Consider the following 24,767-nt stretch of genomic DNA (forward strand, 5'->3'; position numbering starts at 1 on the left):
TGGATATCACATGAAAAAACATAGATCATATATTATACCGGACAAATCACATCCCATGAGATATGGACAACATATTCCCTGATATAAACAAATAGTTTTTTTGTATTCTGATGAAACCAATTATATCATATCTTCTCTAATTCTAACCTACCAAAGACTGACTAATCCTCTTCATATAATATTTTATATATGTGATTTTAGTTAGCAAACTTTTCAAAATAATGTAGCTGTTTCTAATCTTGATCTTTTTCTGTTTATATATTTTAGTTTTCTTTCTCGTTTTTTAATCATTACTTGAAATTTAAAAATGGTTTTGGTTAACAATCTTTTTGTTTCATATATATTTTACTAAAGGATATTTCAAATGTTTTACTCGTGTGTTATTGTTGGTACTAGTGAAAACTATACAAATTCAATAACAAAACAATGATTGATAATATTTAACTAAGAGCCTACAAAATTCATTAGATATCCTTTCGAGTGTTTATAGTGGTTTATTGCATTGTTTTTGTAAAGGTACTAGAACCATAACTTCTACACGGAGACTAATGTTCGGGGCAATGTGGGAGTATGCGGAAACCAAACGTCTTCTCAGCCGGCATTCATACAAACAGTAAGAAAGCTGTTATCAGACCTTCGACTAGCGACACCAAGAACACCCGATTTCTATGCTGCTTCCACAAGGCAAGTCGCAGGCAGCAATGTGACATTGTATGCCGTTGCCCAATGCAATATGAACATAAGTCAGAACGATTGTGTGGAATGTTTATCAATAAGAAGTAAAACTTTATCCAATTGTCTTCCTAATAGTTACGGAAGGGCGATTGATGTAGGATGCTTCATGAGGTACTCCAATACTGCGTTTTTCAGAGACAACCAGACTACGGATTTAACAACCTTTTTGAAGGACGGTGAGGCATTTTCTTAAACAGTGAATAAAATCAGTTATTTTTATTCATGATCTAAGATACAAATTGGCAGGAAATTCAAGAGCCAAGAAAGCTATTATAGGGGGAGTTCTTGGAGGTACCGGATTGCTTTTGATCATACTTGTATATTTCTTATGTCGTCGATCCACAAAAACAAGTGACCACGAACAAGGTACGCAATCAATCCATATCTTTTGGTACAATCACGGACAATTTTTGAGGTTATGCCTTTGTTATTAAAACTCTAGTTGTTTCAAACATATTCTCGGCTTAGTGTATCAGTATTTCATACACATATCTTTAATTGTTGGTAATATATGCGAGCTTTCTACGTACCAGGTAAGTCAACTGGAGCAACTGAATTGCTGCAAGGCCCAATGTCTTATAGCCACAGTGATTTGATAACTGCAACAAATAATTTTATTAAAGAGAATATACTTGGAGAAGGTGCTTTTGGAGAGGTTTATAAGGTACATGTAGTAATTAATAGCAATTATTATGTAAATATTGTTAATTGTCTTATCTTAGGAAAGTTGTTGTATCTCATTAACTAGTTTCCTAAATAGTTGATCATCCTTGTATTATTTATAGAGTGTCTTGATTAATGAAATATTCATTGAGTCAAATTCCTATTTCCTATATGGTATCATTGTAACCGATCCTCCCCCCTGTTCCCCTTCTTTCCCGCCGCCTTCCTCACCACCACTTTTCCGCCTCCCTTTCTCCTCCTCGCATCCCTTGCCCTCCTTCCTTCACCATGTCTGTCTCCATGGATGCCAAAATACATCCTGCGATGACAGTAACAAACATTAAACACATGATACCCATGATTCTGGAAGATGAATCAGCCCACTACACCACCTGTACAGCCCTCTTTGAGGTGCATTATCGTGCCTACCAGGTGTTGTCCCGCAGCCGTCCCTACACCCGGATCTGCTTCTGACGCAGACGCCGCCAAGGCTCTTGCAGCCAAGGCCGAGGCCGATGCTCTCTGGTCTCGTCTTGACGCTTTGGTTTTGCAGTAGATATATGGCACAATCTCCAAACCCCTTCTTCATATTATCTTGGTTCCGGGCCAGACCTTACGCGAAGCATGGCTGGCCATCGCCGACCATTTTAATGATAATAAACTCGCCCGTCAAATCCATCTTCAACAGCAGTTCTCCAACATTCATCTCGAAGCTTTTCCAAATATGGCTGCATATTGTCAACAGGTAAAACACCTCGCCGAGCAATTGAACTGTGTGGGCGCCCCTGTTGATGACCAGCGCCTCGTCACCCAGCTTCTGGCAGGCCTTACGGAGGCCTATGAGAGCATCTCTACTGTGCTACAGAATCGGGATCCCTTACCATCCTTCAGTGAATGCCGCTCCCGCCTCACAACGGCCGAATCCACCAAGAAATCCCTTTCTGCTCGGGCTGCAACCACATCAGCCACAGCACTCGCTGCCACTGTTACCAATGATGCTGCTGCTCCTGTCCCCAACCGTGGCCGAAGCCAAAACCGGAACAGAACCAAGCCTCCAAACCGTACCAGGGGTGGTTCCCGGGGCGCACGAACCTTCGGTAATCCCACTCAACACCCTTATATTGTTTTCCCCAATTCTTGGGCTGCTAATCTGTGGAGCTCTCTCATGCAATCCACTCCCTATAACTCGTCAACACACACCGGTACGCCGCCATGTCCATACCCTTCGGCCCCGTGGAACAATTCAGCCGGCATCCTTGGAGCGGCTCCTGACCAGGCCTACACGGCCACTTTATCCCCCACAGACATCCAGCAGGCTCTGTATGCCTTGTCTCTCCAACAGCAGGACCCATATGACTTCATGGATACCGGGGCATCTGGCCATATGAAATCTCCACAAGGTACTAACTTTCCGTCTTCTTTTAATACTTGCACTAACAAATTTATTGTCGTTGGTAATTGTATGACCATTCCCGTGATTGGTCAAGGCAACCTCACCCCACCCCCATTCCCACCTTTTAAATTAAACAATGTCCTTTATGCCCCAAACCTTGTCAAAAATCTTATCTCTGTCCGTAAACTTACTACTGATAATTTATTGTCCATTGAATTTGACCCATTCGGTTTTACTGTGAAGGATCTCAAGACCAAGGCACACCTCATCCGATGCAATAGCTCAGGAGATCTTTACCCATTGACAGCACCGCTTCCTTCCAACACCACCTCTACTGCTTTTGTGGCCACCTCTCAGGAACGTTGGCATCAACGCCTTGGACACACAAGTTTTTCCATTTTGAATTCTTTACCTTTATCTGTTCCTAGTTCATCTAATAAACATGACAAAACATTATGTCAGGCTTGAGTTTTTTGTAAAAGTGTGCGCTTACCATTTTTTGCTTCATGTAATCGTACTTATTTGCCATTTGATATCATTCACAGTGATCTTTGGACATCTCCGGTACCTAGCACCGGGGGCCACCGGTATTACATTTTGTTTTTAGATGACTTTACAAATTTTCTTTGGACTTTCCCCCTAACTAATAAATCCAATGTATTTTCCATTTTCAACATTTTTTACAACTACATCACCACCCAATTTGGCTCTAAAATCAAACAGTTTCAATGTGATAATGGCAAGGAATATGACAATAATTCTTTTCATACCTTTTTCTGTACACATGGAATGCATTTCTGGTTCTCTTGCCCATACACCTCTTCCCAAAACGGGAAAGCCGAGCGTAAAATTAGAACAATCAATAATATGATACGCTCCCTGCTAGCCCAATCCTCCTTGCCGCCATCTTTTTGGCACTACGCTCTTGAAACCGCCACCTACCTTCTTAACATCATCCCCAACAAACATACACAATTCCTCTCCCCCACCTCACGTTTGTATAAATGTGACCCCACCTATGATCACCTTCGTGTGTTCGGGGTGTGCTACCCTTTAGTTCCCTCCACCACCATCAACAGGCTTACTAACCGTTCCAAACCTTGTGTCTTTATCGGTTACCCGCCTAACCATCGTGGTTCCCGTTGCTTAGATCTCACTACGAATTCCATCTTCGTCTCCCGACATGTGCAATTCGAAGAGACGATCTTTCCTTTCTCTACCACCTTACCTACCCAACTAGACTCCTATAACTTCCTAGCCAGTGGGCTTAGCCCTCTCCTATGGGATCATGTTAGCCCTCCTTCCCCACCCAACCCACGACCCAATACCACACCCTCACCCAACCAACAGCCCACTCCATCGGCTCCTCTCCCTTAGCCCACCCTCACCTACACCCGTCGCTCCCGACCAGCCTAGCCCACCGCTGATCGGCCCACTGGCCCAACGACCAGCCCCCTAACTCCACCCGGCTTCCTCTTACGGACTGTTCCACCTTCCCATACAGCCCACCCCACTACACACCCACCATCACCGCCCCAATCCACGGCCTCAAAGCCAACTTCGACCCCTACACCTCAACCTGATCCGCAACTACCGGCCCGTACCATGCGCACTCGTGCCATGGACGGTATCACCAAACCCAAGAACCATTTCAATCTCCACACTGCTACTATCGTGCCTATTCCCAAATCCCCACAGGTTGCCCTGTCCTCACCTGAATGGCTCAATGCCATGACCAATGAGTTTAGTGCACTTATTAAAAATGAGACTTGGGAGTTAGTTCCTCGTCAACCTAACATGAATATTATTCGATGTATGTGGCTCTTTAAACATAAGTTTCGATCGGATGGTAGCTTGGAGAGGTATAAAGCACGACTGTATTGTGATGGTCGCAGCCAACAGGTAGGCGTTGATTGTGGTGACACCTTCAGTTCGGTTGTTAAGCCGACAACTATTCGCCTCATTTTAACATTGGCTTTATCACGCTCGTGGATGATAAACCAGCTAGATGTTACTAACGCCTTCCTTCATGGCACATTGGAGGAAACAGTTTATATGCATCAACCCATGGGGTTTCGGGATCAACAATTTCCGGGTTATGTCTGCAAGCTGAAGAAATCTTTCTATGGTTTGAAACAGGCACCACGTGCCTGGTACCAGCGCTTTACTGACTTTATTTTGATGCAGGGTTTCATCCAAAGCAAGTCTGACACATCTCTGTTCATCTATCATCATGGTCAGGACACCGCATACCTACTTCTCTATGTTGATGACATTATCCTCACCACGTCCTCAGCTGCTCTTCGTGGACGTATTATGACATCTTTATCTGCTGAATTCGCTATGAAGGATTTGGGTCCCTTATCTCACTTTCTTGGTATCTCTGTCACACGCACTGGTGACAGCATGTTCTTGTCTCAACAATCATACGCCAGAGACATCATCCACAAAGCTGCCATGGAGTCCTGCAAACCAGTTTCCACTCCGATCGACACTGGCCCCAAGCTGGCCACATCAGGCTCCGCCTTGTTTCATGATCCCACCACCTATCGCAGTCTGGCAGGTGCACTTCAGTACCTTACATTCACGCGACCTGATATCTCATATGCCATTCAGCAGATATGCATGCATATGCACTCTCCCACGGATGATCACATGAATGCTCTTAAGCGCATCATCCGGTATATACAGGGAACTACAGATTACGGCCTCTCTCTCAATCCTGCTCCAAACATCTCTCTTCGTGCATATACTGATGCTGACTGGGCAGGCTGCCCCGATACATGCCGTTCTACTTCAGGCTACTGTGTCTATCTTGGAGACAACTTGTCGTCCAAACGGCAGCCAACAGTGTCACGTTCCAATGCGGAAGCTGAGTACAGAGGGGTTGCTAACGTTGTTTCTGAGATATGTTGGCTTCGCAACCTTTTGCTCGAATTGAACCAGCCGCTCCTCAAGGCTACACTCATTTACTGCGACAATGTCAGCGCCATTTATTTATCGGGTAACCCTGTTCAGCACCAGCGGACCAAACATATTGAACTCGACATTCACTTTGTTAGAGAGCAGGTACAACGGGGGTGTGTTCGCGTCTTACATGTGCCGTCACGCTACCAGGTTGCTGATATCTTCACCAAGGGCTTACCACGTGTCTTATTCGATGACTTTCGGTCCAGTCTCAACGTTCGTCAACCTCCCGATTCGACTGCGGGGTGTAATAGCAATTATTATGTAAATATTGTTAATTGTCTTATCTTAGGAAAGTTGTTGTATCTCATTAACTAGTTTCCTAGATAGTTGATCATCCTTGTATTATTTATAGAGTGTCTTGATTAATGAAATGTTCATTCAGTCAAATTCCTATTTCCTATAGTAATAATTCTTTTATTTTCTTTATTATTGTATGCTCTATATTATAATTAATCTGAGTGCACTGATATGTTTTTCTTCTTTTTAACTTTTACTTGTTTCAGGGGAAACTAAATGATGGAGAAGTAGTTGCAATAAAGAAAACAATAATGGTTTCTAGAGGACGAAAATCATACTTTGATAATGAACTTAAAATAATAAGTAATGTTCATCACCGTTATCTAATACGTTTTCTTGGATATTGTTACAAAGGACCTCACCTTTATCTTGTTCTTGAGTTCATGGAAAATGGTAGCTTGGATAAATTTCTTTATGGTGAGTTGAGACCATGTCTTTAGCTGATCACTGCTAAAAAGGTTAGAAACTGATACTTGATATAACAATTGGCAGGTGAAAAACGAGGGAGCCTAACTTGGGAACAAAGGTTTAATATAATCTTCGGAGTAGCGAGGGGACTTGCATATCTGCATGAACAATACCATGTCACAATCGTTCACAGAGATATTAAATCAAGCAACATTCTACTTGACAATGACTTTCGGCCAAGGATTTCGGATTTTGGTTTGGTTAGACTACTACCCGAAGATAAGACACATATTAGCACCAAAGTTGCAGGGACATTGTATGTTGAACTAACTAAATCTCCTTTTTAATATGATGAATGTTTCTCTTGCAATCAAAATATATTTGAAGAGGTATGTACCCGCCTCAGCACCGAGCAAGGCGGGTCAACCCACAAGATAAAGACATTATGAAGGCACAAAGCCAAAACCTATGCGCATGGCGCATACAAAACATGCTCAGGCATCATATGCCCAGGCACACATATGCTCGCGCATCACATACGCGCGCGGCGCATCAGCGCGCGGCGCATATCACATGCTCGTGCATATCACATCTGCCCAGACACACATGCTCGCGCATCAGCGCGCGGCGCATATCACATGCTCGTGCATATCACATCTGCGCATGAAATATCTGCGCGTGAGAATAAAGAGAAGACCTCGCGCATCCTCAGGATGGGCGCATATCACACGTGCGCATAATCAACCTCGTCCTTATCCAAATCAGGATTAGGGCAACCTTGATTGTGCACGTCAGACAACCTTCCAGAAGGCATCTTTTTAAGGAGTAAGAATATGCTGATGTTGACAGCTGCCAAATGGAAGGTCGACAACTCAGCATGACACATGTGTTACCACGTGATTACAACCAACGAGAAAGCGCCAGGTGTCCCAGAGGACACGTGGCGCAGTGCGATTGGAGGAAGCCAACGAGGTTGAGCCCAACCGGTGGTAACCTTAGCACTATAAATACAGCATCAACTCCACTTTGATGACACATTCATACTCAATCATTGACAGTTACAAGCAGTGTTAACACATTCAATCATATTGAATCACATTCACTCACGGTCAGTTACATACAAAACAGACAGTCTCACAATCAGGGGGTATTAAGCTATTCAGCAATACTCTTGAGATCCTCTTACACACATTATTATCTTCTCCACAAATATACTGATTCTCACGCCGGAGGGTTACCCCAAAGAGGACCCCTCTGTCCCTTTCTGAGGGGTAAGTAACGGCGCTGTTCATTTTGTAGGTGGAAGAACACAGACCCAGAAGAACCATCGGTGAAATAGTATAATCACACCCGAGGAAAGTAGATCTGCTACCAGTGAGTAGATCCACGTTTCTTCATTGGCGCCATCCACTGTTACAAACGGCAATCAGATCTCATCAGATCTATAAAAAAAAAAAAATCAATCACCATGGTTTCTGGAGTTCGTAACGTTGATCAAGCTCTGGAGGATTTGAACGTGAGGGTGTTAACGACGGACAGCAGGTTCTGAGGGTTCCGCGTGATTCTACGCGTACCACCAGCAACCGTCCCTTCGTCACAACCCCTCACGGCCAGACTGAAACTCCTCCAGACGATCTCACGTTACAAAATATGGCCGGCGCGAAACTGAAAGGACCAATGGGTCCAGAAGAGGAAACAAATGATCCAAATGAATGGCTCATAAACGAGCAGCGGCGTCTGACGGAAAAATACAATGAAATGGTCAAGCAGAAAAAGCTAGCCGACCAAACACAAAGGCAAGCTTTTGATAAGCAGACTACAAAAAGGCCGATCGCGCCGGAAGAAGGACATTCTGTTCACACTGCACACACTGAGTTCAGTGATGAAGAAGTGCATAGCATGAGGAAGACACGGGATACTCATGCAGGAGGCTCACAGCTCCGCGCGCCTGTGAACATGGCGCCTGGAGCCAGAGCAGATCTGGATCTGCACATGCCGTACAGCCCACCGGTCAGAGGGCAAGTGGACGTAACCACGCCCTACAGACCAGCCATCCTGGTAAAACACTCAAAGTTTACTGCGCGCATCGCGCAGGCTCCCATCCAGCACAAGACAAAGATGTCAAGTGGTCTGGGCAAATATGATGGCACAACAGATCCAGATGACTTTTTGCAAGGTTTCTATAACACGGGAAACCTAGAGAGCTGGACGATGCCAACATGGTGTCATATGTTTGCTCGCTGCCTCACGGGCGCAGCGCGGGTATGGTTCGAGAGCTTGCCGACAGGGCAAATTGATGGGTTCGAGGAACTATTAGAAAAGTTCCAAGCCCACTTCGTACAGCAGCGCAGGCACACGCGCGATCCTGATGACATCATGCACTGCATACGCAGGAATGATGAAACGATTGAAGATTACATCACTCGTTTCAATCAGGAATCCCTGGCAATCGGGGGTATAACTGAGCAGCTCCTGCGCGTGGCCTTTATACAAGGCGCGTGCAGTGATCAACTACGCCGGGCTCTCGTAAGCAAAGATGGTATGCCCACCACGTGGGCCAAGTTAATGGAGGCATCGCGAGTTTTCGCGAGAAATGAGAAACAGATTGCCCAAAATAGGGCAAGAGAAAGAGCGCATCAGGCAGAATCACCGCGCAGCAAAGAGAAGAGGGCCAAACAGAACTCTGTATGGTCCAGGTTGCAGCCAACAAGTTTTTCTTCCGCGGAAAAACAAGCACAACCAACCTCACCCCAGCCCCAAAAAGAAGTTCGTAATCGCGGGGAGGGTGACAAGAGGGAGGGCGGCAGAGATCCTAGCAGACCTCTGCCAAGAATATGGACACCCCTCACTAAAACACCTTCACAGGTGTTAAGTACTGAGAATGTCCAATTCAAGCCCCCCAAGCAACTACACTACAAGGGACCGCAAAACAGTGGCAAATATTGTGAATTTCACAGGTCCCCGGGCCACAACACCGACGCATGCCATCATTTAAAGGATGCGATCAAGAAGGATGTAAAGTCAGGCAGGCTGGCTCACTTGGTAAAAAACCAAAGAATAGAAGATGAGCAACCGGAATGAGCCTCTGCCAGCAAGAAATACAAAAGAATCTGTGTGGCTGAGGTGGGATGACAAGGGCAGACGTCAAAAAAGAGAAGCACGCAAATCCACGGAGATTGGCGCGAGCAGCAAGTCATCTTCCCAAGAATCAGGGGAGGCCCTTCAATAAGCAGTCCTCTCGTCATCACCACACACATTGCTCATTACGAAGTGTCAAAGGTCCTGGTGGACACTGGAAGCGAATCTGACATTATGTATGAGCAGTGTTTCAGAAAGTTAGACCCGGCAGACCAAGCGCGGCTCGAAATTGTGAACGCACCAATCTGTGGTGTTTCAAATGAAATCATCCATCCACTGGGCCAGATTCAGTTTGAACTAACTATGGGGGATGATGAGCACAAGCGAGCAGAAGTTGTCAACTTCTTGGTCTTGCCCACCACGTCATGCCACAATATGATCCTGGGTAGGGGAACGATTGCCCAATTTAATGCTGTACCGTCGCCAGCGCACGACGCTTTGGGGTTTCCTACACCAACGGGCGTAACATTTGTTTATCGCGATCATTTGTGCGCAGTGACAAGTACGCCGCGGGAGGGGAGAATGAAACTTCAAATGGCGGACAATGCGCCAGAGAAGTGGATTTTAAACCCAAAATTCCCCGAGCAAACGGTCACAATTGGCGCTACCATTTCAGACGAAACGAGATTGAGAATGAAAAGGTTGCTCACAAAATACACGTCGGTCTTCGCGTGGCAACATTCCGATATGACTGGGGTCCCGCGAGACTTGGCGCAACATTCTCTTGACACGTTCAAGTCGGTGGAGCCAATTGCTCAGAAAAAGAGAATCATGGGGGATGAAAAGGCGAAGGCCATGAATGAGCAAGTTGAGGACCTGTTGCGCGCAAACATCATCCGCCCGATCCGATACCAGACGTGGGTAGCCAATCCTGTGATGGTAAAGAAAAGCGACGGGTCATGGAGGATGTGTATTGACTTCAAGGACCTCAACAAAGCATGTCCGAAAGACTGTTACCCCCTCCCAAACATCGACGCAAAGGTGGACTCCGTGGCGCCATTCAAGCTCAAGTGTTTCCTGGATGCCTACAAAGGCTATCACCAGATTCAAATGGCACCACAAGACGAAGACAAGACGGCCTTCAGGACCGACAAGGGTGTTTTTTGTTACACAAAAATGCCCTTTGGTTTAAAGAATGCGGGCGCCACCTATCAGAGACTTATGGATTCGGTTTTCAGTGAACAAATCGGAAGAAATCTAGAAGTCTACGTTGATGATTTGGTGATCAAGAGCAGGGAGGAGAGACAAATGCTCAAAGACATCGAGGAAACTCATCAGCGCCTAACGGAAGTTAACATGAAGCTCAACCCGAGCAAATGTACTTTCGGCGCAGAAGAGGGGAAATTTCTTGGTGTAATGGTCACTAAGGATGGTTTCAAGGTGAACCCTGAAAAGGTGGAAGCCATCCTTGACATGCCTTCACCATCCACCATGAAAGAGGTTCAGAAGCTGAATGGTAGATTGGTGTCAATCAACAGGTTCCTAGCGAACCACGCCAGCAAATCTACTCCATTCGTTAACACATTGAGGAACTGCTTGAAGAAGAGCCAATTCAAGTGGACGCCTGAGGCTGAGCAAGCTTTCACTGAGATAAAAGAATGTCTCATAAATTTGCCCGCGCTCACAGCTCCACTTCCTGGCGAAACCCTTACATTGTACCTGTCAGCTGGAGACCGCGCGATCGGCGCAGTATTATTGGTGGATCGCAAGGGGATCCAAAAGCCAATATACTATGTGAGTCGGGTGCTCACAGACCCTGAGACGCGCTATTCCATCATGGAAAAGTTAGTTTTGTCACTAACACACGCGTCGCGCAAGCTCCATAGATACTTCAATGGTCATCCTATTGAAGTTCTGACTGGTTACAACATCCAGCAAGTCTTGCGACGCCCCGCGCTCTCCGGAAGGCTGACAAAGTGGGCACTGGAATTAGGTGAACACACGATCACCTATAAGCCTCGTCCAGCAATAAAGGGTCAAGTTTTAGCGGATTTCATCACAGAAATCCCAGATGGAAAGATTGAAGAAGCTCAGCGCGAGGTAGACCCTCCGCGAGCAAACGATGAAGAAGATGTTTGGAGGCTATTCACTGATGGAGCCTCCAACAGCGAAGGGTCCGGCGCAGGCCTCAAACTGGTGGACCCTGATAATCATGAATATACTTATGCTATTAGGTTGGACTTCAAGAGTACCAACAATGAGGCTGAGTATGAAGCCCTGCTGGCTGGCCTGCGCATTGCGCGCAAGTTTGGAGTTAAAAGGCTAGAGGCCCATGTTGATTCTTACTTGGTAGCTGCTCAGGTCAACGGCCTATATGACGCCAAGGAGAACACAATGCCTCTATATCTAGAGCAGGCAAAAAAGCTCGTCGAGCAGTTTGACTTCTTCAGAATCATACACATCTCGCGCAGCGAAAATAAGTCTGCTGACGCGTTGAGTAAGATGGCTTCAACTAATTTTGATCACTTTGGCAAAGATGTCAGGGTGGAAGTGATGAGCAACCCGTCAGTGCAAACGCAATCTGTTCTTGTAATTCATACAACCCCTTCATCCTGGATAACTCCAATAATGGAATTCCTGAAGGAGGGGAAGTTACCGGACGATCGCGCACAGGCGAGAAAGATAAGACACAAGGCGCAGAATTATGAACTACTTGATGGTACAGTATATCGGCGCTCTTATCTTGGACCGCTCATGAAATGCCTGGATGCTGAAGAAGCAAGCTATGTGATTAGGGAGATTCATGAAGGAATCTGTGGAATACACGCTGGTCCGCGCATGGTGGTTGCCAAGGCAATGAGCTCAGGCTACTATTGGCCAGGCATGTACTTGGATGCGCTAAAAGAAATCCAAAAATGCAAGGCATGTCAGAGCTACGCGCCAAACACCATGCGTCCAAAGAACAACTTGATTCCAGTGACCTCCGCATGGCCTTTCCACAAATGGGCCATTGATATTGTGGGGCCCCTGCCGCAAGCGCAAGGGCGAGTGAAATTTTTGGTAGTGGCGATAGACTATTTCACAAAATGGGTTGAGGCCAAGCCACTAGCAAAAATCACAGCTGAGGCGATGAAGCAATTTATCTGGAGCCACATCATTTGCCGTTTTGGCCTTCCTATGGAAATTGTGAGCGACAATGGCAAACAATTCACTGACAGGAAGATATCCAGCTGGCTCAAAGAACTGCACATCAACCAAATCTTCACTTCGGTCTACCACCCTCAAGGGAATGGCCAAGTGGAGCGCGCGAATCAAAGTTTGTTAAATGGGCTGAAGAAAAGATTGGAGGGAGAATCCCATTCTTGGGTCGAAGAGTTACCTAATGTCCTGTGGGCGCACAGGACATTAAGCAAAACTAGCAATGGCGAATCCCCGTTCAGCCTAACCTATGGGACAGAGGCTATGATCCCAGCAGAAATTGGATGCCCATCCCATAGGGTACTCATGATGAGCAAGACTGATAACGAGCGCGAAAGAAGATTGGACCTCAACTTGCTTGAAGGGCGCAGAGAAGCGGCTATCATCAATGAAGCCAAATACAAGAAAAAGCTGGAAAAATATTATAATCAGCGCGTTAAAGAATGCCACTTCAAGAAAAATGATTTTGTCCTTCGAAACAATGAAGCTAGCCGCGCGATACCCCCAGGAAAAATGTCCCCCAATTGGGAGGGACCTTATCAAATTTCAGAAGATTTGGGGAAAGGCGCGTACACTTTAAAAGATTTGAATGGCAAAAAGATACCGCGCGCGTGGAACGCAGCACTGCTTAGAAAATGCTTCATGTAAATGTTCAAATATGTAATCAAGGCTTTTAAGCCATCATGAATGATGATTCGCGCTATCTTTCAATATTTGTTCTATTACCTTTGCATACATGTTTCACACTTTCTTTATTAATTTGGAACAATATGACAACACTATATTGACTTCAAAGCAAAATAAAGCGAAGTAAAACATACATGCGCGAGCCTTAGCTCAAACGCGTTAACGAGTCTTAACTCTAAAACGCCAGGGCCTTAGCCCAAACTTACGAGCCTTAGCTCAAACACGTTAATGAGTCTTAACTCTAAAAACGTCAGGGCCTTAGCCCAAAACAAAGAGCCTTAGCTCAAAACACTCACAAACATCCATCTTACATCCCGCGCAGCCTGATCATAAAAATCCTTAAACACAACTAAGGCAAAGTACATGCCATATCATGTTAAGGTCTCAGGTCGAGGTCGCGCGCGGAATCATAGTGGATATCTGAGTAACACACGCTGACATGTAATGGCTAAACTCATACTTCCATATAAATACCGCCCGACAACGAAGCGCAAAAAAGAAATAATGAAAAGTTAGCGCGCATGTCAGCATAAACAGGATACTGCGAAACCACAAACAAAATAGAACAGAGGTTAAGTGAATAATTTCCTTACAACCTTGTTCTTATTTTAACGTGCAAGCATATCTTATATCTATACAAGCAAACATGAAGAGATGAATGGAAATGCGCAAGATGTGAAAAAGAGAAAACAAGTTTCATTCCATTGGATTGAAATTTACAAGTATGATGAGTTACAAATTACAAGTATAAAAAATTAAATATGTAAAATTTGATGAAGGGCTTCTCAAGTCTCCACGTCGACGTCAGCCACTTCATCACCTTCATCATCTCCCGCAGCATCTGACGCGGCCTGCTCCTCATCTCCGAACTGACCATAGTCAAGTTCTTCCTCCTCATTGGAGTCTTCTATCACGACGGTGTCAGGAGCAGATTTATTCGCAGCGCCAGAGCCGCTGGCAGGGGCAACATCCCCCGCGCCACCATCATCGCTACCAGCCCTCTCGCATTCATCGAGCAACTTCTTTAGCGCGCCGAGGTCGGGCTGGTCAGCAAGCGCAGCTATCTGCAAATCATTAGAAAAGTATTGAGTACAAAACACTTGGAAAAATTAGTCAAGTAAAACTCATTAAGGTCAAGGTACCTGCATAAGGATGGGGATGGGAGTATTCATATACTTTCCCCCCACCGCGGCCATGTCCGCGCAGGCCGCTTCGCTCTTGTAAGGGTACTCGGATGGGTTCTTCTTCAACATGCCATATTCATACCCATCCGTAAACCCTTCAGCTCGGCCCACCAAGCGCGCGGCGGCATTGCAGTCCATCACAAGGGCCTGAAACTCGGCGGAATATTTCATCGCCAAAGCGCAGCGAGTTATGCCCTGTGACACCAGCCATTGGCGATCCTGCGCGAGGCCAGCAACAGACGTCTCGAGGACAGGAACCTGGGAGTTTAATAACTCAACAGTTTCCTTAGTCTTTTTTAGCTCCTCCTTATCAGACGCTGCTGCCGCCAAAATTTTTTCTTTCTCCGCCTGCGCAGCACCAAGAGCTTCCTGGCTAGACGCCGCCGTCGCCAAGGCCTCATCTCTATCGGCCTGCGCGGCCGCCAACTCCCTCTTCAGGCGCGCAACCTCGCTCTCCAGTGATGATTTTTCAGTGATACTCTGGACGATAGCTTGGTCACGCGCCTCAGCCTGCTGTTCCAAGACACGCACTCTACGCGCGTACTTGGCAACTTCGGCCTCCGCCAACTGCTGCTTCTCCCGCGCAGCTTGGAGCTCATGCCCGCGCTTAATATAGGCGGTGTTGGCACTTTCTCGGTTTTCGCTGAGCTCCGCCTGGAGTTTCTCAGCTCGTGCGCGAGCATCAGAAAGGTTCCAGGCGGCCACCTTAGCCTCTTGCTGGGCTGCCACAAGAGCATCGCGTACTTTAATATAATCGCGATGAAGCTCTTGGGAGGCAGCAAAGAAAGCTGACCCAGCGAAAATGTGATCGTTGAGCAAGTCAGCGCGGGTGCGCTCCTCCTGATACCTCCTTTCAGTAGGAGGCACGGCATGAGCCCAGAAGTCCTCGCATACGCCCATGGATTGGAAGGAACTGTCTTCATTAATATTCCATCTCGGGCGATAAACGTGGTCACCTTCCTACAAAACACAAGAAATGTTCTAAGTCATAAACATACTTATATGGAGGTACGCGCAGCGGAGCAACAAATTAAAACATACCTGCGGGGATAAAGCAGAAAAGTCAACGCCAGCCCCACCAGAAGTATGCGCTGCGAAGGCTTGTGGCATCGCAGGGCTGGCGCGGTCTCCCAAGGAGTCCTCAGCTTGAGCCCCCTCATCCTCCTCATCTTCTTGAATAGGCCTCTTCTCCTGCGACCTGGGGGGCTCCAAACCAGCCTCGCGGAGAGGGCTGCGCGTAGGAGGAGGCGAGGGAGGTCTCGACGCCGCCAGTTCGGCGCGCAATACGGCTTCCTGCTCCTTTGTAACCCCAATAAGGGGAGAATCAGCACTAGCAGGAGCAGGACCAGAACCAGCGGCGCCGCCAACGGCGCCAGGAGTGTCGCCAGCAACTTGTACGCCAGCTACAACTCCTATGAACAAATCAACAAGGAAAAATGGTTTATGACTGAATCCAAAAGAAAAATAAAGAAGACAAGTGTGCAAAACATACCTTGGCGCAATTCTGTTCGCGCGGCGAACATCGCCATAAAGTTCATTCTACCCTTTTCAGAGGGTAGAACAGGGGACTCCGAAGCAGTCCCCGGCGCAGCCTCAGCACCTTGTGGCGCCTGTGGCTGATCTGCTACCGTCGCCGGTTCTGCAAACATTCAAAGGAGCAAAGGTTTAATAACAATTCAGCCAGATGAAGATAAACAAAGTATACCTGTTGCAGGCGCGGCACTGCTTCTCTCTTCAGCCGCGCGAACGGAGGAGGTGACGCCACCATACCTCAAGTGGACAGGAGGTCTGCCCACTCTCACAGGCAGGGAAGCTAAAGAAACCTTGGTGGTAAACACCTGGGTTTCCTTAGGTCCCTTCGTTTGAGCATGGGGATGAGCAACAGGGGTGTCATTTTTCTTCTGTTTCTTACTGGCCCCTGCGCCAGATTTCCCCTTAGCTTTGCGCTTTAGTAGGGGCGCCTCCTCTTCCTCCTCCTCCTCTTCCGCGAGCTCCAGCTCGTAGTTTTCAAGCGCATCTGCAAAAACAACCAACAGAACTGTTAATAAACTTGGGTATTCTAAAGGAATGAGCATAAGTGCGAAGGCTTACCAGGCGCGTCACTGTCAAAGTCAAATTCCAGATCCACTGGGATGAACATGTCATCGAAGCGATCTGGGAAACCAACCTCCCCAGCGCCAAGCACGACGGAGCCACCCTCCACTTGTTCATCATAAGCGGCAAGGACATAATCCTTGGTGACTGCGCAAAAACAAGTCAAGTGATATCAGCAAAAGAATTATGTTCGCGCAGAAAAAGAAATAAAGCAATGAAATAAACTTACACAACCCGTCGACTTGGATAACGGGCTCAAGCGCGCTGTCGGCCCATAGCTTACTCATGCCGACCCCCACCAGCGCCTCCTCGCAAATTTTCTTCGCGGGGGATGGTTCAGCGGTCAGTTTCTTAACCCAGGCGCCAGTTGGGTTCTTGAGGACACCCTCATCCGCAGGCGCAGAAGAGATAGAGCGCATGGTCATACGGATGGGGATCACACCAGCCCTTATGTAAAAGAACCTCTCAGACCAGTCATGAAGGCTCTTGAATGAAACAGTGGAGCACTTCACCTTCTGACTGCGAGGAATGAAAGAGATCCAATTGTCCTGGATCTTGGGCTTGTAAAAATATTGAAAGCGCCGAGGAGTGGGTTCCTCGCGCTGGGATTTGCACATGAACTCAAAGTGAGTCACGCGCACGAGTCCAAACGGATGGACTTGGGATATATGAATCCCATAGAACTTCAGCAGTGCACCCACAAACCTTGTTATCGGGAGACGAAGGTTGCAGTGGGTGAAAAAGTGGCTATATAGGGATATATAGCCGGCAGGCGGGTCCGCCGCCGTTTGCCCGGACCTAGGCAACATGCAGCCAAACAGGGTGGGAAAGCCCTGAGAGGCGATGAGGTTGTCGAGATCGGCCTGCTTCAATTTGCAGAGGATTTCATTCCACCTTTTGGTGGCCTTGGTCCTCCCTACTTCCTCCGATGTGGTCTCAACAACCCTCTTCCCTTTCCCCTTTTGCTTCAATGTCGACATCACCACAGACTTCACACGGCGTCTTCGAGAGGCAACAGAGGTGATTGAGGGGCTAGACGAGTCTGAACTATCAGACATACAACTGCAGCAGCAGATAATCGAAAAATCGAAAAGATGAATATACTCAATTCAGAATATGAAAGGCAGAAAATAGAAAATTTGAAACAATGAAGATGAAGATAAAAATTTCCTAAGGGCCTGCTTTTATAGGCCCAGGAGAGAGAAAAGTGGTAACTGATGGGATTTCACGCGCCCCCACTCGCAGGTGTAAGCCAACGAGGGCGCGGCACGTGTCCCTAACACTGTTGAGGGGACATAAAAACGTAACGGACCTGCCATGGAGCAGAGACGCGCCCCCACTCGCAGGTGCTAACCAATGCGAGCGCGACACGTGTTCAAGACAGCTGTGTGGGGGGACGTGAAAGGCAACTGTAGCACCTCGAGCACACGAAACGTCTGACATGTTTACGGCGCACGTCACCACCAACTAACCACGTGTTCGGACACTTCGTTTTCAACCCTTCGTTTTCAACCAAATGGATAGAACTTCGCGCAACGATGGAAACAACCAATAAAACGACAAAAACCCCTTTAAAAGACCAAATCAGTAAGTCTAATATCCATCTTACCGCGCTCGCGCGAGATAAGACACACATTAGACTGGGGGGGGGGGCTTGAAGAGGTATGTACCCGCCTCAACACCGAGCAAGGCGGGTCAACCCACAAGATAAAGACATTATGAAGGCACAAAGCCAAAACCTATGCGCATGGCGCATACAAAACATGCTCAGGCATCATATGCCCAGGCACACATATGCTCGCGCATCACATACGCGCGCGGCGCATCAGCGCGCGGCGCATATCACATGCTCGTGCATATCACATCTGCCCAGACACACATGCTCGCGCATCAGCGCGCGGCGCATATCACATGCTCGTGCATATCACATCTGCGCATGAAATATCTGCGCGTGAGAATAAAGAGAAGACCTCGCGCATCCTCAGGATGGGCGCATATCACACGTGCGCATAATCAACCTCGTCCTTATCCAAATCAGGATTAGGGCAACCTTGATTGTGCACGTCAGACAACCTTCCAGAAGGCATCTTTTTAAGGAGTAAGAATATGCTGATGTTGACAGCTGCCAAATGGAAGGTCGACAACTCAGCATGACACATGTGTTACCACGTGATTACAACCAACGAGAAAGCGCCAGGTGTCCCAGAGGACACGTGGCGCAGTGCGATTGGAGGAAGCCAACGAGGTTGAGCCCAACCGGTGGTAACCTTAGCACTATAAATACAGCATCAACTCCACTTTGATGACACATTCATACTCAATCATTGACAGTTACAAGCAGTGATAACACATTCAATCATATTGAATCACATTCACTCACGGTCAGTTACATACAAAACAGACAGTCTCACAATCAGGGGGTATTAAGCTATTCAGCAATACTCTTGAGATCCTCTTACACACATTATTATCTTCTCCACAAATATACTGATTCTCACGCCGGAGGGTTACCCCAAAGAGGACCCCTCTGTCCCTTTCTGAGGGGTAAGTAACGGCGCTGTTCATTTTGTAGGTGGAAGAACACAGACCCAGAAGAACCATCGGTGAAATAGTATAATCACACCCGAGGAAAGTAGATCTGCTACCAGTGAGTAGATCCACGTTTCTTCAATATTCCCACTCATTGCTTCTAATTCTTGTCGTTTTTAGTGGCTTTGTGGCACCAGAATATGCAATCCATGGGCACGTTTCTGAGAAAGTAGATACTTACAGCTTTGGGATTTTGGTCCTTGAAATCATTAGCGGAAGGAGGTGCACAGATTTCATAGAAAATGGTTCCGTCACACATAACCTAATTGATTATGTAAGTAATAGCTTCCTTGTCTCTAGTCAACAATGAGATTAATGATTCACGAAAACGGGCTTCCTAGCAAGAAGCTAGGACATAAATTGAATAATTTCGAATATATAGTTCATATATCCTTTTGTGTCTTTGTTGTGTACAACAGGCATGGAATCTATACGAGAATGGCTTGCATATGAATCTAATTGATGTTACTCTAGACCCAAGTGAATATGTAGAAGAAGATGTAAAGAAAATCATAGAGTTGTCCCTAACATGCACTCAGTCACCAGCATCAATAAGGCCATCAATGTCTGAAGTTGTGTCACTCTTAAGTGATAGATCACCGGAGCAGATAGAGCCAGTGAGGTCTGTAATTACCAAATCGCATGTGCAACGTCCATCAGACACCTCTACGTCTGCTCCTTAATGCACATCAAATGCTGCCGCCTAGCTCATTTTGGCCCGGGTTGAAAATGTGGTTCTCATATGAATTTATTGTTCACGTGCTATATGATATCACAAATCTATTTATTAGATAGCTAATGCTTGGAAATTTCGAAATTTTGCAAACATGGTAAACATATTTTGCATTTTTCTTCAATTGGAGTAACATTATATTTTCTTTCTTTGATTATGTTAACTAATAAACAAATAAGTTTTCATTGGGAACAAAGACACACGCGGAAGCAAGCAACTGATTGGCGACGTGGACTTAAAAGAATATATAAACTTTAACTTTAATATCCCATATTATAAAGGAGACTTAGTCGGATTTCACCACACGTCGCAGTGGGAGTCCACTATTGGGTGGGGGGAATATAAACCAATTCCGAACCTACAGGTTCAATTAGGTCTAAACTAGTTTCTATCATACTGCGACCAAACTGGTTCAGATTCGGCGGGTCGATGAATAGTTTTTTTGTGCACCTCTAACGGCTGGGCTTTATTGTATACTACCGGGATTGGGTTTAGTACTTTGGTGGGCTGCCCCTTTGTAGTTGATGGTATTTTGATTGTTGTTTCGTTGCTTTCTAGTGGGCCGAAGTTTGGTTTAGTAGCCCTTCAGGAAACTTAGATTGTTTGTTGGGTTAGTAGACTAGTTCTCTACGGGGACTTGGCCCAAGAGTGACAACTCTTCAAGTGGCAAAGCCCAAAATTTATTTCTTATGGGTTTAGTATTTTCAGTGTAGGATTTAATACCATTCGACGTCAAATTTTTCAAGTTGAGTTACGTGGATAGCGTCAAATGAAAAAATGCAAAATGGTCGACTTTCTTTTAAATATCGTCAACAACCCCAAAATGCACAATATCAAGACCATCAACACATAATTTACACATAAACATATACACCTAATGACCAAACCAAGTTTAAACATATTACAATTATTCATAAATGATCAACATAATTACACAATTATACATACTTATCTTTAAGGAAAATTGGATTTAAATAATCTAAACTATGGACTACTGTTAAATAACAATATCAACTAACAAGTTGACTGTTAATGGTCTCATATATTAACATATTTGTTCATAATGGCCACAACTAATAGAAGCTTAACTCTGTTAGTCTCTCGTCGCCGGAAAAACATTTTCAAACGGGAAACTCTTTTTATTCCCCAAAAAACGCAACTTTTTTATCCCAAACCTTTTTCTAACCTTAGATTGGACACTTAGAAACCTTTTTCTAGTTAACCCTCAATTAATGAGGTTGCTGAATGGAACCCTAAAACCACTGTCGGAGTCAACATCGATAGAAGAAGAGGGTCACACTAGCACTATGATGATGATGGATGGCATTTGAGTCAAATCCGGAGAGCACCCAACTAACTAGACGAAGAACTAGGGCTCCAACAACGGGGGCGAACGACTATTCGTTGGTCTGATCTGTTGAGAATCATGCAAATCCCTAACACCCAAAAGGTGTGCGGGTGGTAGTGGTAAGAGGTGGTGTTCAAGTGGTGGTGGTCGTGGTGGTAGTGCTCAGGTTGAGTTTTCCGACGAAAAAGGTTATTTTTTCGGGCAAAATTGTTTTTCCTGCGATAGGATATTAACAGAGTTAATTTTTCGTTAGTCGCTGCTCGTTGGGAATAAATACGTTAAAATATGGGACTGTTAACAGTCACCCCGTTAGTTGGGACTACTAATGATTTATCTGATAAATAGTTTCAAATTCGGTACATGAAATGTATTATGATTTCCTTCTAGTTCTTCAGGCAAACGCTAGGCGACCAACTCTAGAAATGATTTCAAATGTCAGACACATATATCATGGACTTAATTTTCCTTTCTTTTCAAAACGTACCACACCTTTTCAAGGTGATAATTTTAACATTACTTTATCACCAATTTGAAATTCCAATGATTTGTATTTTCTTCTTTTTATTTAATATGCTTAATGATAATTGGTATTGCTTTTGCAATACCGGCGTCTTTTCCCTTTTCAAGTTCGTTTGTTTTAGTTTATGTTTCTTCACTATCATTGGGTGGTTGAGTGGAATGGATAATATAATCAGATTTGTTGGTTTCTTTTTCTTTATTTTGGTTTTGTTTTCGGTTATTTATAGAGGGTGCCTCCACTTCATAATCACCTCTAGCCAGGGTGTGATGGTAGTTGAGTGTTTCTCTTTATCATTTTTAAAAGACAACAAATGCTATGATTTAGTTAATACTTATATATATTAAATAACGAAAGAAATTATAATAACAATAATAATAATTAAAATGACAAAATCGGGACAAAATAAATAGCGTAAACTTATTAATAATAGTGTCCTAATTGCTACTATCATGGCTAATACTAACGCTAACACACATCATACTATATGTTGCTTTCATTCTCCTTCTATACTATTCACACTTCCTAGCGTATAGGACTAGCGCTAACACGCATCATGCTACCCGCTTATTTCATTATCCTTCTATACTCTTCACACTTCCTTCTCCCCCTCTATTCGTTCAGCTCTAGCCATAAATTCTTGATATTCAAGGGATTTTTGTATGGAAGGACTAAACCTACTTTTCCTTTCTCCCAGTTGTAGAAGAATCCTTTTCTTTCGTCTTAACACTTTTAAGAGGGAAAGTTTATTTACCGAGTAACTATAAGCGAAGTTTTTAGAAGAGTTAGGATATCGTTTTAATCATTTGTGTTTCATTCGAGAAATATGGGCATGTGAGAGGTCAAAATTCTCGAGAATGTATAGGTTTTGATGTTCGGGTTCTATGGCTTTTTCGTTATTCAGCCAATCTAGAAACTCTTAATTAAATCATCAGGGTTAAAATGTTGAGGGGGTTGGTAGTATTCGGGATATGTTGTAGTTTGGTCTAAGTTTCCCATATCCATTGATTAGTTTATGGGAGGTTCAGGGCAGAAGGGGTTTATGGGATCCATGGGTTGTTCGTATGGGTTGATATTGTCCCCCATTTGTTGATAGAAATTGTTGGGGTCACCTAATGGTTGTTGGCAGTACTCGGTGGGGTCCGTGTTTGTGTTTGTTATGGCATGTAGGGTTTTCTACCCATGGTTGGAAAAAGTTGATAGGATATTTTGGTTGTGGTGGTGTGTATAAGTTGGTTGTGTCTTCTATTAGCATATGGTAGTAGTTTTTAGGATTTTCTGCTGGTTCTTCATAAAAGTGTTGGTTAGTAGGTTCGAGAATGATTTTCGTATGGTGGTAGAGGAGGTAAACCACAAATTCATAGATGGCATTTTTTCTTTTGCATTATCTCATGAACTAGTTTGGGACGTTACTCTGATTTTGATAAAAGAAAACTACTTATTATTGTTATTATTAAAAAACATATGATTTTGATATGAAAATGTATATTAAAAGCTACATACAAAACTTAAGAGATGAGAGTTGTAACAAAACTGAAGTTTAGGGTTTAAATGTTTATAAATCGTATGAACATTTCATATGCTTATATTCATTATTTTAAGTTAACAAAAGTTACAACAAAAGAAATTTATGAATAGCTATTGAGTTGAATAAATGGAAACTACGATGACTAATAATCACTTTTAACCCACTAGAAAATATATGTAAAAGAAGTAACTTATTAAAAATTGGTACCTTAACTTATATTTCATTTTATAGTTATATTATGAAGTACTTTATGGGGTAATGAATGCAAATAAGGATCATTCTAAAACTCTTTTTTTTTTGAACGGTGACTTTCACAGTTTAGTTATCTTACTGCGTGAACACGTCACGCCCCGCCACCCCACTCAGGCCAAATATGTTGACATGATCGGGATCCACGCTGGCATCCGAGTTTGGCTTGGCGTTCTCGGTAAAACCCAGTTTGCTCACCCCGCCCGAAGGCACGACTGGTTTTAATGCTCTGGTAAAATCCGGTCGGAATCAGGATTCGAACCCGGGACATCCAAGTCATCCATCATGTTCCTGATCATTCTAAAACTCTAAAAAGGTTAATTTGTAACATAAGTACGCATTAAATATTCAACATTCTAAAAAATATACATTAAATAAGTATCATTCTAAAGTTGTAAAAAATTTAATTCAATTTATAAGATAAGCATGTATCCATCTAAAGCCCACTCTTTTAATTAACCTCTTTTAATATTTAATTCAATAATATAACAAAATCATAATATATTACTTGCCCGAAATTTGGGTCGTTACACCCATTATGATAAAAGAAAACATATTTATGATTATTATTTTTATTATGAATATTCATATTAAAAAACATATGATGTTAATATAAAAATTGATGACGGGGGTAGCCCAAGGAAATAATAAAATGTCTGAAACGCATTAACGCTAAAAGGGTTAAAAGGTTAAAGGCTTCGTTTCCCGCCCAAATTTATGTAAACAAGTACGTGAACAGTACCCACGTGCTACAGTACGATGTCAACTCACTGATCAAATCACTGTTCCCTCTGAGCAAGTGACATGCTCAGATAAAGTATTATTATTTTAATCATGGACCAACGGTCCAAAGCTTCCCGCCCACAAAGGTCAGCCCTCTAAGCGAACTGGAGGTCAATTAGTTTGTACACTGGACAAAAGGCTCAGTCTCTCCTTCTATATAATAAGAACTTAGCCATAAACAAGGACACAACAAGATCTGGGCAGATAACATACTCTCCCTGATCTTCTCTTCTTCCTTGAGAGGTAGGCTTCTTGCTTATTTCTTTCTTACTTCACAAACACCATAGCCTCACCAAGAACATCATCCAAGAAC

General features: G+C 44.5%; 1 pseudogene across 1 annotated transcript in view; it reads left to right on the top strand.

The window, feature by feature from the left end:
* The window catches only part of LOC143628448 (cysteine-rich receptor-like protein kinase 2), a 34,817-nt pseudogene extending 14,838 nt beyond the window's left edge, over positions 1–19,979 (top strand). The window contains exons 2-8 of the transcript XR_013152747.1: positions 517–911; positions 982–1,101; positions 1,269–1,399; positions 6,265–6,475; positions 6,551–6,782; positions 19,417–19,570; positions 19,716–19,979. The product of XR_013152747.1 is annotated as a cysteine-rich receptor-like protein kinase 2 (transcript). The remainder of the gene's footprint in view (positions 1–516; positions 912–981; positions 1,102–1,268; positions 1,400–6,264; positions 6,476–6,550; positions 6,783–19,416; positions 19,571–19,715) is intronic.
* Positions 19,980–24,767: the final 4,788 nt, after the last annotated feature.

Source organism: Bidens hawaiensis, unplaced genomic scaffold (genome assembly GCF_021521415.1).
Source record: "Bidens hawaiensis isolate Kalapana, Puna unplaced genomic scaffold, B.hawaiensis_p1.1 tig00004973_1, whole genome shotgun sequence".
Lineage (NCBI taxonomy): Eukaryota > Viridiplantae > Streptophyta > Magnoliopsida > Asterales > Asteraceae > Bidens > Bidens hawaiensis.